Source organism: Catharus ustulatus, chromosome 1 (genome assembly GCF_009819885.2).
Source record: "Catharus ustulatus isolate bCatUst1 chromosome 1, bCatUst1.pri.v2, whole genome shotgun sequence".
In the NCBI taxonomy this organism is placed as follows: Eukaryota; Metazoa; Chordata; class Aves; order Passeriformes; family Turdidae; genus Catharus; species Catharus ustulatus.
This window is the reverse complement of record NC_046221.1, coordinates 14,465,236-14,479,367: the sequence shown is the minus strand read 5'-3', so window position 1 is coordinate 14,479,367 and position 14,132 is coordinate 14,465,236.

Below are 14,132 nucleotides of genomic sequence, written 5' to 3'. Positions count from 1 at the left end.
GCTGAAAGGAGGGTTGCTGTCTCTGTGAGGCCCAGGCTGGCTCCACAGTGCTCCTCAGACATCTGTTGACATGGTGTTAACAGCACTTGTCGTCAGGCCTGGGTCCACAGGCCAGGCCGCTAATGAGGAAACCGCCTCACAGCCTCAAGAGTGGGATTTTAATAAGTGTGATGTGGAGAGTATACACATGCCCTGGAGTGTTGTGTGAATATTTTGGGTTGCATGTGAGAGTACGAGGTCTTCTGGGTTAATGTTGGAGGATGGTGACAGATGGAGACAGCTAAACACAGTACGGCCTCATCCATGCTGCTCCTTGGTGGAAGCTAACCTCAGGATGAACCCAAGCTTCATGTTGAAGAGATGTAAGTGGAATAGTCCAAACCACTATGAAAGAGAATGCAGAGCTGACATCAAGGGCTGAATGCTCAAGCTTGCACCCTCAACCTCTTAGATTTCACAGGATATGGACATGCACTGCCAGTCCTCCCTGGAACTTCTACCTTGCCATGGTAGGAAACATAATTCTGTTGATTTAATAAATTACAGTATTATTTCTATCAGGCTAGAAACACAATCTTAAAACAATTTAATTTAAAAAGTTTTACTATGTTGCCTATGATCCACCTCTGTGTACTGACACAAGAGGGTGTCTGAATTTCAAAGCTGGCATTGTTTGACTCACATCCTGGTGAACCACAGTCACTATCGCTGCTGTATACCATGTTCTGATTGCTGTTTTGCAAAGACATTAATGAGTTTCCCAGATCAAAGCCGGCTCTTTCTCAGCATAGTTTAACATATATAAACAAAATCTGTTGCAGTAACTGTGAAATCATTTGCATTCATAATTATAGTGGTTTTTCTCATAAATTGCAATCATGTCCAAGAAAACATATAAAAATAGAAATACATTACTTATGCTTTATTGTTCAAAATGGGCTTCTGTTTTATCAAGCTGCAATGATAAAAAAATACTTTTACTCAAAACAAGAAACCTGGAATATCATACTGTGGCAAGGTGGTGACAGATCAAAATCAAGAATAGTGCAGTTATCTCTTAAAAAGGAGCTAGAACCTTTGAAATCACTATCACTGTGGCATTAAAAGCCCCCAAATAAAAACAACACCATGCCATGTAGACATGAGATGACATTATTCTAACTGAGGGCCTCAACTGAACCAAAACATTTGAATTTTTTATAAGGTTTTACATTTTTGATGAAAATATCTTAGTAAGGAACTGTTAGTAGATTCAAAAATATGTCTGTCAGATAGATATTCAGGTCTGTAGTGTTGTGAAAGCTCTTGGAAGGGAAGGTGAATGTGCAGTTGATCAAAAGTCTCAGCCGATTTAAAATGCTCAGTAAAATCCAATTAAGCAAAGCAGAGACTAAGGGATCGAAATGTCTACTCTTTCCATCCAAGCACCTGCATATCTTTAGGAATTTAAATTATTACTGGCATATGTAGTCTATATAGGAAGTAATGAAATATTTTCCCTTCCAAGAATTATAAATTATATCTAAATCCCATTTACTCAGAGTATTTGCGACAGAGACGTTGTATTCAGATAACAATGTCTGTACTGGTCAGCTGAAGTAATGGACGAAGGAATTAGATTCTTGAGTCTATTACCATAAAAAACAGATTCTGCCACTGTTACTCTCATAAAGTCATGAGAGTCCTGAGTATTTTACACCATTTTGGCAGTTTCACTGCTGATGGAGAATAGCATAATCTGACCTGGATACAGATAACAATGTTTGCCTAATAGAAAATGTTTCAGTATTCTGCATTAGATACATTGTAGTAAAACTTCTGACAGGGGTATTCTGCTTAAGCTGTCCCCTGTAATGGATGATTTGGCTGCAATAAGAAGTGACAGCCTTTTCCTATCTTAAGACTAAACAAAAAGGCCTCCTGGAATTTGAGAGGAGTTTTTTTATGTCCTAAGATTTTTTTCTGTAGGTCCTGGTTTTAGCAAGAATTAGAAAAAATAAGTGTTGAAATGTAATAAATAAGGCTACTCTCTTGAGCTTTCCAAACCACTTTGCTGACCCAAGAGGCAGGTCAGAAAAATATTGAATCCTGAGAGTGCTTATCTGAACCACACATTTGGAGGGGCAATGGGTCACGGATGGAATCTCTAAAATAAGAATCCAAAGTTCAAGCTCTTGGTGTCAGTTTAGTATAATTTCGTGAGGGGTCCATAACTCCAGCGCAGTATTAATGATGTTGTTACAAAGCTCATGAATGCAGAGGCAATTACTACAGGATTCTCAAACCAGTCCATTGTGATAAGTGTGGTGATAATCCAAAGCTAGGGAGAAGTGAAGGGTCATTTACTGTGCCAAGCTTAACACATTTGGGCTCTGTTGGAGTAGTTGGGGAAGCCAATTTTGAAGCTGAGAGCTGTTTGTTTTAAAAGCCTTGCTACTGCCTCCTATTTGTTTAAATCTAGAGCTCTAACATTATACTGTCAGAAATTGCTTTGAGACTTCACTTGGCAGGAGATGTTTTTTCAAGAAGATAGGACCCAGGTCATTTAACACTAATTCACTGTAGAAGCCAGTTTCAATAGGGAGAGAGCCATTCCTTTGATGGGAAAGAAAACAGAACTTTTGCCAGAGAAGCTATCTAGTATGTGCTCAGTGGTTCCCATTGCCAGCCAGGCAAGCAGCTGGTTTCAGCACGCACTATTGTTTCCAGTTGGTCCTCATCTGTAGCCCCATATAGAGCACATCACAATAATTAAGTCTAGAATTTAAAGAGGCATGGATTAAAGGTACCAGTGTCCAAAGCCAAGAAGAAATGTGATAGATGTCGAACTGAAGCAGATATGAAAATCTGTCTTGGGCCCTCAAAGCCACCTGCGATTTCAAATAGCAATAGGAATTCAAATGTGCTCCAGGTCAAAATCCTCTCAAATGGGAAGAGGAAAAGAAGTAAGATCACGCCTATTTTCCCTTACACAATAGCCCCTCCTCCATCTTGTCCAAATGAAGCTTCTGTCGGCTTGCCCTTATCTAAGTATTAATCTCTGCCAGGCGCAGGCAAAGCAAAGATGCCGCACCATCTGGGTTTGATGAAAATGAGGCATAGAGCAGCGTGTCACCTGCATCTTGAAAGCACAACAGCCCAAACTGTGTTATTATCTCTCTCAGCATCACATAGAGGAGGTGCACTGAAATATAGCCTGGCAGAACCTGTGTGAAAGTGTTCTTTGGGCAGATGAGCAATTGATCAAAATCACTTTCTTTCATCTCCTGGGGCCCAAACCTGTTTTAGTTGAAGCCTAAAGCAGTTTTGCAGTTGAGTTCAGTGGGAACTGGAGTTGACGTTTGGAGAGGAAAGAGCAAAATCATTCAAGTGAGTGATAGCATAAAAGCTGTGCTGCTTATCACAACCAAGGACCATGGGTATCAAATACCACTGACTGATCCAAGAAATTACAACACACATCTGAGAGTTTGTCCACTGCTAAGGTGAAACCAACAATCAGTGAGACCAGAACAGTTTCTGTACTATCCTTCTGACACAAATGGACCTGAAATAAAATGTTGAAGGACACATTAAGGTTCCAAACTGGTTTATTTATCCTCATCTTCCCTCTTGAAGTTCCTCAGAAGGGAGATTGTGGATATAATAGCAACAGAATTGCAAGGACTGAGACATGCATTGTTTAAGACAACTAATAATAATATAGTTTTGCAAAAATAGTATCTTAGGTTCTTATGACGAATCAGAAATATCTGGTCTAATGCATTGGTGCTCAGCTCAGTTCCAAATCTATGTTGCAAAATTGAGTCGTTCCTCAAACTTCCAAGCTCCTGCTTAAAGTGGCTGACATATTGCCAAAGAAGAAGTCACATTTATCTCTTGCAGTCCTAGTGTGACCACAGGTGGATACACTGCCTGTCTTGGAGAGCACTGAGGGTGAAGGGTTCATTTGTCCATCTCCTCTCCCCCAGGTAATCAATTATAGTGAAGTAGATTGGCTTGGCTTCCTCTGTAGGGTCACCTTTATTCTTCTGAATGGAAACCCAGCTTTCACTATCCTTCAGTGTCTGCACAGCTTAAAAGCCTTATGTATTTAACCTAGACTGACACTCCAAATGTGTACAAAAATGAGTGATAGATACATGCAGGATGAAGGTGAAGGGAAGAAATAGCTGCTTGTAACCAGATTTCCTCAATTATTTTTGTTAACCACAGCATGCAGGGTGGGCAAATGTCCTGCTGGAGTGAACACACATGTACTACAGATCATGCTTTGCATCAAGTCTGCATGTATGTCCTTTGAATGGGATAAAAGGTTCACTTCTCAGCAACCTGGCTTTCAGGCTCACATGGGTTGAAAGGAAATCTTTGTGGTATTTTAATCCTAGCAATTTTCTGGAAATTTGTGAGGGGAAAAAAAAGACTCAGATTAAAAACTTAAGCTCTTATACTAGTTAAGAAAACCCAGCATTCTAACATGATTAACATTAATAAGTAGTGATTTTAAAAGCAGCAGAAGTGGCTAAGCCACAGTGGAACTGCATTTTAGGAATTTTAAGATAATAATTTGAGTATTAAGCTGTGAAAAATTGATCTGTACCAAGGAGGAAGCAGCAGGTTTGATAACTAATGCAGAACATGAAGCGAAGAAGACAAAATCCTCTTCAAAAGTGGTGATTTAATGTTATAATGATGTGGGGACATACATGAAAAGTATGTACCAAACACCTAAGTCAGAAATTGCTATTTTAGAAAACAACTAATTTTCTTCTGATCCCTTAGAGATAAAGTATTAAAAGAATGGAAGAGAAAAGGACACTTACAACTCATGCTAATATATCTTTTTAATTTAAACACAATTTTATGATAAGCACTACTTCCTTGGAGCTGTAATGGTATTTAAAAAAAGAGTATGCACATTAGCTTTTATGGTGTCATCATGACCTGTAAGTATTCAAACGAAGAAAACATCCTAGTTTTGTAATTGTAGAAAGTAAAATTGGTTAATGGTTTACGGAGAGTAAAAACATTATATTTTGTATAGGAGGTAGCAGAAGGTTCTGGGAGTTATCTTCCGTGCATTGTCATTCTTGCATCATTTTATATAAATAGTTTCAAAGCTTTTATTTTTTAAAATTCAGTAATTACATGGAGTTGTAAGAAATAACACCAAGAAATGAAATTTGTTTTTCACAAAATCATCCACTTTTTTGCAATTTTTATAATGTGATATGTTGCTTATGATTTTAGGCTTAGCTGTGCAGGCTGTATTCAATATACTCACATTAAGATTTTGATGACACAAAAGTTCAGAGTTCATTTTGCCTAAAGCATTCTTTCTCTATTGAGATTTCAGTGAAGAAATGTGAAATGTGACCAGAATAACCAAGTAATGACCAACCCTCTAAGTTATCAGAAAGATAAAAAGGATTAAAGTGGCACTTTGAAATATAGTTCTGAGTATGGAACATAATGAAGAAAACATTTTTGAAGAGAGAAAAGAGTTTATAAACTACATATAGATTAGCAAAGTGCTGTTAAAAGAGGTGGTTGAAAGGTGAGCTCAGTCCTGTCAAGAAAGGAAATAAACAGAGAAAAACAAGTCTTTCATAATTTGAAAAATTGTGTATGATCCATGCATACTTACAGTTTGTATAAATTAAGCATGTAGTTCTATAACATTGATGGGGAAACACATCATACAAATTAGAAGCATTTTCTAGCCAAAAGTAATTTTAAGGAAGATAACAGATCTCCTATCCTTTTCCTCTCACTGGAGTAAAATAAATTATGTCTGGCTGGAATCTACAAATAGTGAACAAAAACATTTAATCCAGGGATGAAATCAATTCCTCCAAATTTTTGTGCTTGCACAGATGCTTTTTATGTTTCCTTCTAGTAGGAGGTGTATAAAATACCTTTTCTTGGAATGTTTAGTAGCATGACGGGTGTGTGGCTGTTTCCAAAGGATTTAGATGTCTTACTGATGGGATGAGGCTGCAGGTGCCCTCCAAATACTGGGATCTAAAGATGACAGTTTAGAGTGAGGCAGGTGTAGGGGGAATTAAAAGGAATATTTGGAATAATTCTTGCAATTACATGGTCAGCATTCATATAGACATCATTACTTCTATCTGTGCATAATTTTCTCTCTTGAAATTGCCTAGAGCAGACAAATACGAGAAATTGTTTGGGATGAACAGATCTGACATTTCCTGTCCTTCCCTAAAGAACCTTGTTTTGTAGTGTAGCACACTGGCAATACTGACATCCACACCACATGATGTTCACAACAAATGTGGTTGGCAGGTTACTAGCAACAGTGCCTATAAAAGCCTGTTGAATAGCAGTCTACTCAGAAATTAAAGATCTGAACTTTGGGCATGGGGAAAACACCATCTTTCCATATTTAAACTAGTCTCAGAGCTAGAGGTGAGGACTTGGGCTGAAAACCATGGCCTTATGTTGATGTCCTGCTCAGGAAAGAGAGGTAAGAGCTGTTTGAATGCTGAATTGCAATGATGAATTAGAGCTGCTGAGCAGCACAGGATAGGAGCCATCTCTGTGGTGGCATTCTGCAGGTGTTAGTGCTGGCCTCCACTAGTGCTGAACAGTGTCAGGAGGAGATCAACAAAGTGATCAGCAAAGGGTTTTCCCATTTCTAATGTACTCAGGGCACAACAGACAGCAATGTCTTCCTCCCAGCCTCAGAGTACTGGAAATCCCTGTCTTTTACAAACAGAAATAATGAATTGGTTATGAGGTTATGACAGGGAGACATAAGGTATCTCTGACAGCAGTTACTGAGATCAGTTCTACTTTGTCTCTGAGTATTCGTTAACTTTTAAAAATCAGATTTCTATTACTGCGTTTACTCACTGACCATGTCCACCTTCTACATACATGAATTACATCTTGGGAGAAACATTCACAAAACAGTGAGAATAAGGCCTGAACTGTGAATTCTACTTAATTCTGGTAGTGCCTGTTTTCTCTTCCATAACAATTCTAGTTCAAGCAGTTTTAAGTTAATTTTGAAGAATTTATGATGATAAAAATGAAAAAGTAAAATCAAGCACACTCACATAAAAAAGGTCTTAGTGGCACCCATGTTATCAAATAAAAAAAAATTAAGGTAGCCTGCATATAAATTCTTTTTGCCACTATAATTTTGAATTGTAATGATCAAAGATACGCAATGCATTTTTCACGGGTTAGTTACATAGCAACAATTATTTGACAAATAATTCAGAACAATGCTTAAATTGAAGGAAGTTGTTACCTCTTCACAGACGGTGCATAGACATAAAGGAAAAGGCAAAATTAGTCAAATAAATTATGCACTGCAAATCAACATCTCAGCTCTTATGATATCCCACCCTTTTACTGTAGCTCTGTCTTTCACCATATGGAGAAATAAAATGCATTTCTAATTTGTTTTCTAATAAGTACTAATTAGTTCAGGCCTTTAAGATCCTTAAGGAAATAAAGTGTGTCCTTGTAGCCTTCCTAATAAAGCTCTAAAGCTGCAGCTGTTACAGTCCCACATTGCTCTTCCTTCCATCTTCCAAGGAAAACCCAAAATCCTCCCTTATTTAGATTTTAATGTGAGATTAATTTAAAATCAGGTTGACTAAAAGTAGCAGGAGTCATTTAGTCAATGGGCAATGTATGGAAGCTACTCCTTTGTGGTGACGCAAAAGATGATGATCTGAAGGAAAACACACAGAAATTGTTAAAGTGGAAAGAAGCAAATGATTTTAAACTGCTTTTGTCAGATGATATTATTACCAGAAATAGTTTAATGGGGAAAGCCCGTTTTGCTGAGCATCTACTCCCTCTGCAGAGCCACTGTGAAGCAGTGATGTGTGGGGCATGGGGAGCACCTCCCAGGAGTCATGCCTGGAATGTCCTGTGCATTCCTGCAGTCCATCTCCCTTGACCCACTGGAGAATTTCATCATGTATGCTTCAGCAGTCATCCAACTAAATTTTATTATAAACCTGACTCTTTCTTTAAACCATGAACACTTTTGTAAGGAATAATAATGTACTTGGATACTTCAACTTTTCCTCTTCTTCCAGTACTGGGCTTTCTGGGGTATGCACTCTGGTGTATCTTTAGGGGCTTATCATGTCATACAGAAAACCTCTGCAAATGTACTCATGGTGTGTGAGAAGAAAAAAAGGAAGTGTTTTATTACATTCACTACTTCCTCTGCCCCCTTCAGCCAACTTTTTGGGGGTCTCCACCTTGTGAGGTGAAAAGCTGAAAAAAGGTGAAAAAGTTGAAAAAACATTTTGCGATGTTTGTCTACTCCACTCTGTATTGTTTTCTAGTGTCTGTTCTGATTCATGTGATCTCTACAGCTATTCTCTCCAAAGTTTTGTTTGTCTCTCACTTCAAATGTTTCCTGAAAATCTCTTTTTGATCCAGGGAAAAAAACCTGCTCTTTAGTCCTTTGTACAAAAACTATATAGACAAAGGTTGTTTCAGCTTTTAAAGATTTAGAAGATTATGATAGGTTTTTTTCTCCCAGCATTAATTTGAAAAACAAAAAAACTTGATGTCAAAACCAATCCACTTCTGCCGGAACATTCATTTTATACAAGTCAGCAAGTTCTTAGGCAAAAATACTTCCCTGACACTTCTGTGACCTTAGGAAGGGTGGCTGTATCTGCGGGGTCCCGGGCGAGCACTCCCCATGGCATGAAGCAGTGCTCAGTAATTGCTGATGTGGTGCACGAGTGTGCTGGTCTGTGGGACGTGAGCTGCTCTCCTCTCCCATCCCACTGGCAAACTGGGCTCTGCAGCCACAGCGGGCTCTGCTCCACTGAGCACTAAGCACGTGCTAAACAGAAGCACGTGAGTCATCCTGCTGACATCGACTTATGAGCTGATGAACAGCAAGTAGGGGAAAAGAAATAACAAATACTTTTTTTCATGCGTGAAGCCCTTTGCTTGTGCAGGGATCCTGTTAACTGTGTGAGTAATACCATATCCAGCAATGTTTGTCTGAATGCCTGAGGAGAAATGGGAAAAGGACAGGGTACTGATACCGCAGAATTGTAGTTCTTGGAAGTTTTACAGTTAAGGTCATTGACAAATATTTTTGTTACTTGGTCATCTCTTGTAAAGACCATCAATAACATTAAGCATGCCTAATTTCTTTGACTTTGCATTCCAGACTGGACTAAGCCAAATTTGTATTTCCACCTTCTTAGTACATTAAGTGCACCCAGAGTAGCTGTTCTTTAGTGGCAATAAACTTTTCTAGGTGCAGCCCCAAGAGCATTGAGGAGACTGTGTTACAGACATCCAGTGTTTGTCAGTCTGAGCATCCCCAGCAAGAAATAAACCCTAGGTCATCTAATTAATAACCTTAAGTATTACCATCATTTATTTACAAGATTATTTGCCACAATTTCTGAAAATAAGAGTGTCTTTGTTTGCTGAGAGCCTCATTCCATGCTCCAAAGGAAGCTTAGATAGCTAAATATCTACTTCTACAGATAGAGATATTATTGACAAGAGTTTTGCAGGAAGTAAAATTTGAGTATGTAGAAACAAAAGTCTGTAGGCACAGAGGGAACTTTGTAAAAATTAAATCCCAAAGAAATTCTGGCAGCTCTTGAGTTAGGTAGAAACCAGGGAAAAAGAATTTAGAATAGCATTTAGCATTAAGGATACTCAAGCCCCGTTGTGTACACCTACATAATTTGCTGTATCTAGCCTGTAGGGATGTGCTAAATTTCATTTTACAGTCACTTTTGTTTTCCACTTCTCTTTTTGAGGATGAGAATTTTTAAAAAGAACACTGGATGTCATAACCATTTTTGGTACATGGGATCTTAAAGGAGATAGACTGTAATGTGAATTCCTAAAAACTGGTTGTGATCCAAGTTCATGTACTTTGCTTGTTTTTCATTTTTACTGGTACCTATTTGGCTTCTAGCTGGTGTGTTACTTTTTCTGCTCATTTCCATAAATAAAATGTTCTTTCTCTGCCATGTTGCTGTTCCCCCTGATTATTTCCTGCTGTGGCCTTGGTGTAATAGTGTTTCTTCTTTTACTTAAAACAGCATGCAATTGCATTTTGAGTTAACTTAATGGGGGATGGAAAGGATGTAGCCAAATCTCTGCAGGACTCCCTGAGCCTCACCACAGCATCTCTACAAAACCTTTCTATGGGCCTGGCTCAGTTTTTCTGCTGGTTTCTGTTGGCTTTGTTTATTACCGACCAGTGTAGAGCGTTTTGTATGTCACTTGCTATTTAATGAAATACCCTGCAGTAAGTTGGATTTCTAGTATTAGCTTCCAGGGAACCAGTAAGAGTCCAGTTATTGTTACTGCTATTAGGGGTGTATTGGTTCTTTGCCATCATTAAAAGAATGAAGTATTACATCTGCTAGGCTTGCATTACAAAGCAGCTTCATAAAGCTCAATGTGAGCTTTATTATCTGTTGGACTTCCCATAATGTCTAGCATACAATACAGTGCACCTATTTAGCAAAAAGGTTCCTTCTGCAATTGAACCTTCTCTTAGAAATAGAAAAGGATTTTCAGGCTGTGAATCTGCAGGTAGTAATTTTAATAGCCGCTAATGTGAATTAATAATTCTAATAGCCTCATTTCTGATGCATTATCAGAATACTGGAGAGTGGGTTGCCATGGCTGCTATATTTTATCACTCACAGCTGTGTAAACTCTTTTAGGCCAGCCCTTTTCTTTTTTCTTTTTTTGTTTTTTCTTTCCCTTGTCTTTTTTTTTTTTTTTGTCTAAGAAACCATTCATGTGACTTCTTGTTTTTAGAACCCTCATTCAACATGGACTAACATGGCTCCTAGGAAAGTATTTTTTCCCCTCTGGGAGACTGAGCTGTATTATTATCAGCTTAGGAAAAAATTCGCTATCCAGGGAAATGTTCAAGGTAAAACCAGTTGTCATCATGCTGGCATATTTGTCATTAGGAATGCATGGTCTGCCCAATACTCCTCGAGAAATTCAGTTGTGCAGTGAAGAAACAGTGAGACAGAAAAATATATTCTCCATTTCCCAAGATGCAGTGAGCTCAAAAAAACGCAACACATTCCTTGATTTGCAAAACTGTTATATGTGGATAAATTTACATGGATATAAATTTTGCATTCTTTGTCTAATAGCAAGACAAATATTTAAGTATATGAGTAACCTCATTCCTGCTTGGCAAAACACTTGAGCATATGGAACTTAAGTCCTTGCTTAAAGTAAGCCCTTTATTGCTGTTTGCATCAGTTGCTCATCTAAGGTAAAAAAGTGAAAGCTCAGGAGGCACAGCACTCAGTTCACAGGCCTTTTTGTTGCTGACATTTTATTTATCAAAATAAAATTATTTCTGTGCCATTTTTGGGCAGCTCAGTAGTAGCACTGATTTAGGGAGCATCTTAATCATGTTGGCTGGCATCACCAGTCCATTCATATTTATAAATCTCTTGAAAGCAGTGCTGCAAACTCTCATGTCAAGGACATCCAACCAGATTTGTATGATAGTTATACTTCAATGTACTTCAACAGTCTAACCTGTTAATGGATGGACGTTAGAGTGGAGATTTGCATCTGGTAATGAGACAAACTTTCAATTCCTTATCTGAAGAACATCCAGATCTCTGCAGTCAGCAAAACATCTCCAAATCTTACAGCAACAGACTTTGTAGAGATAACGATGGTATTTCCCAGAAGGGCAAGAGTGGTCTTTCTCACAGAATTCTGGCACTGCTATTTCTGGCTCTGGATTTAAGAGCAGAAAGGGAGGGGAATTTTTAAAAAATGTAATTCACTCTTAAAAACATCCCCGTTGTTTCTGTTTTGGTTCTACAAATAGACACGGGGAGAGGAAAGGACACACTGTCCTGTGCTTTCTATACAGCCATACCTACTTTACCTCAAGATTTCTCAAGTGAACAGTTTTCAGGCAAATGTCTTCTCCTGTGCTGCAATTCCTTCTTGTCTGAGGGTGGGATGCATTCTTAGAAACCTCTCTGTAGCATGACTATTTTGGGGCAGTGGAAGACCTTTCTCCACAGCTCAGGGCTGTGTGATGCAGACTGCACTGTCGTTAGTGGATACTCCAGTTTGCTTCCCAGCCTCTCGGCTCTCATTTACAGCATATTCACCTTCACATGATGACTCATTGGCTTTCACAGTTGTTAAGAGTCATCTCAGGTTTTGTTCACACAGCTCCTGTACATTTTGTATCCTTAAAAACCTCAAAGGATGACCATGGCAAATCAGGGATTAAAAATGTTTGATGGACGACACCCTTCCTCTTCACAGAAAGCATTTTGTCTATTTTATATCAAGAGAGTTAGACAAAATTACATCTCTAAATGTCCCAGACTCTGCCCTTTGTTACCATGAATCACACCAACTACATAAGGCAGGCAGCACAGCACGAAAACAGGTCCTCATGACACATCCAAGCAACTGTGCCTCCACTTACTTGGACTCCAAAAGATTATTTAATTAAATACATGATATAGATATAATGTTCAAAATACATGTACACATACATACAGTTAATTTGAAGTATAAACCAATATAAGCATACTCTATTTTTTAACTATGGAAACTTCAGGTTTTTATTTTCTTGACTCATTGTGCTTCTTAAAAAGGAGTTGATGACTGAATCCTTTTAGATTACAAAAAAGGATATTTTGTAGCAAATATAGATGCCCACACGCTGTCCCTCAAGAAATGAGTATATAATCGGATTAGAAGATATTTCAGATTTGGACGACTCTAATTAAATTACTTCTAACTTTTGCTGGCCTCTGTGGATCAATCTCTTCTTGACCTTCACAGTCCATCAATATAAGCAAAAGCAAAGCAAAAAAAGTATTCTATCTGAAAAAAGTGTGCCTTTTTCTTATTTGTTTTTTTTCTTATTGTTGTTGGCTGGACTTGTTTGGCACTTGACCTCATCATGCATTAACATTAGCTTAAAAAACCCACACCTATTTTCTTTTACATAGACTTTATTTCATGGTACAATCCCTGTGTAAAGAAATTTCTTGTGCAATCTGGTTTTCTTTTGCATACATCATTTACCATCTTTCAAGGTAAGGCATTTAAATGTATGCTGATGCCTTTATCATCTTGACAGTTTAAGGATAAAAGTTCTGTCCAATGTGATGAACAAAAGACTTTCTCCCTTAAATGTATAAAGTAGAAGACATTTTCTTTAAATCTCTTAGAAGATTAAATGCCACATAATACTTTGCATAACATTTAGGAAATCTTTTACTTGAGAAGCCCAGAGTATATATCTTTGAGGTCCTATTCTGATCCTTTGCGTCTACATAGTGTAATGGTAATCTGATTGTGCATCTCCTCACTTGCCACGGTAATGAATGAGGACATACTCTGCTGGAATTCTGTCCTTTTGATGTAAATGATGTGCCTCAACAGCAGCCAATTTAAGGGGTCTGGAGGTAGGACTGCATATTTAGTTCCTTGGCTCCTGCTGTGACTATGTGTGCTTAAATTTTTCAATTTTAGCATTTATATAGAAATAAAAGTAAATGAAAAGTTTTTTAAAATTAGATTTCTTCTATGAATTTAATTTAATTACAGTGATGCCAGTGTGCATTAAAGTGAATTTTGCTGCTATGAAACCACACAGCCAGAATTGAAAACAGTACTTGGTCAACAATGTGCCACCACTACATCAAATTTAATCTCTAAATAAGCACAAGCCATCTCAATTAGAGATGTGACATTCTGCCTGTCTCAAGGCTAATTTTTTCCCACCAATTTTTGTGCAATGTAATGAGTGTATCTGGAAGAAAAATGCAGTCTCATGCCTTTGTCCCATGTATAGAAATGATTACTCATAGGCATCACACTGTTGGTGCTGAGGATAGTGCATTGACCTTGGATGACCCTGGTTCAGAAGGATGACCCATCTTCAAAATCTGAGAAGTGTTCATTGTGTCACATTTAGGAATGTACAAAATATTTTTTTGGACTGACAAAAAAATATTCAAGGTTCTGTGAAGTTTTGAAACTTCACCAAAATTGAAAGCTACTTTTTTCATTAAAAACAGAAAGACATTTGTAAACATCTTTCTTTTTTTTGCTGATCTTAAAGATGA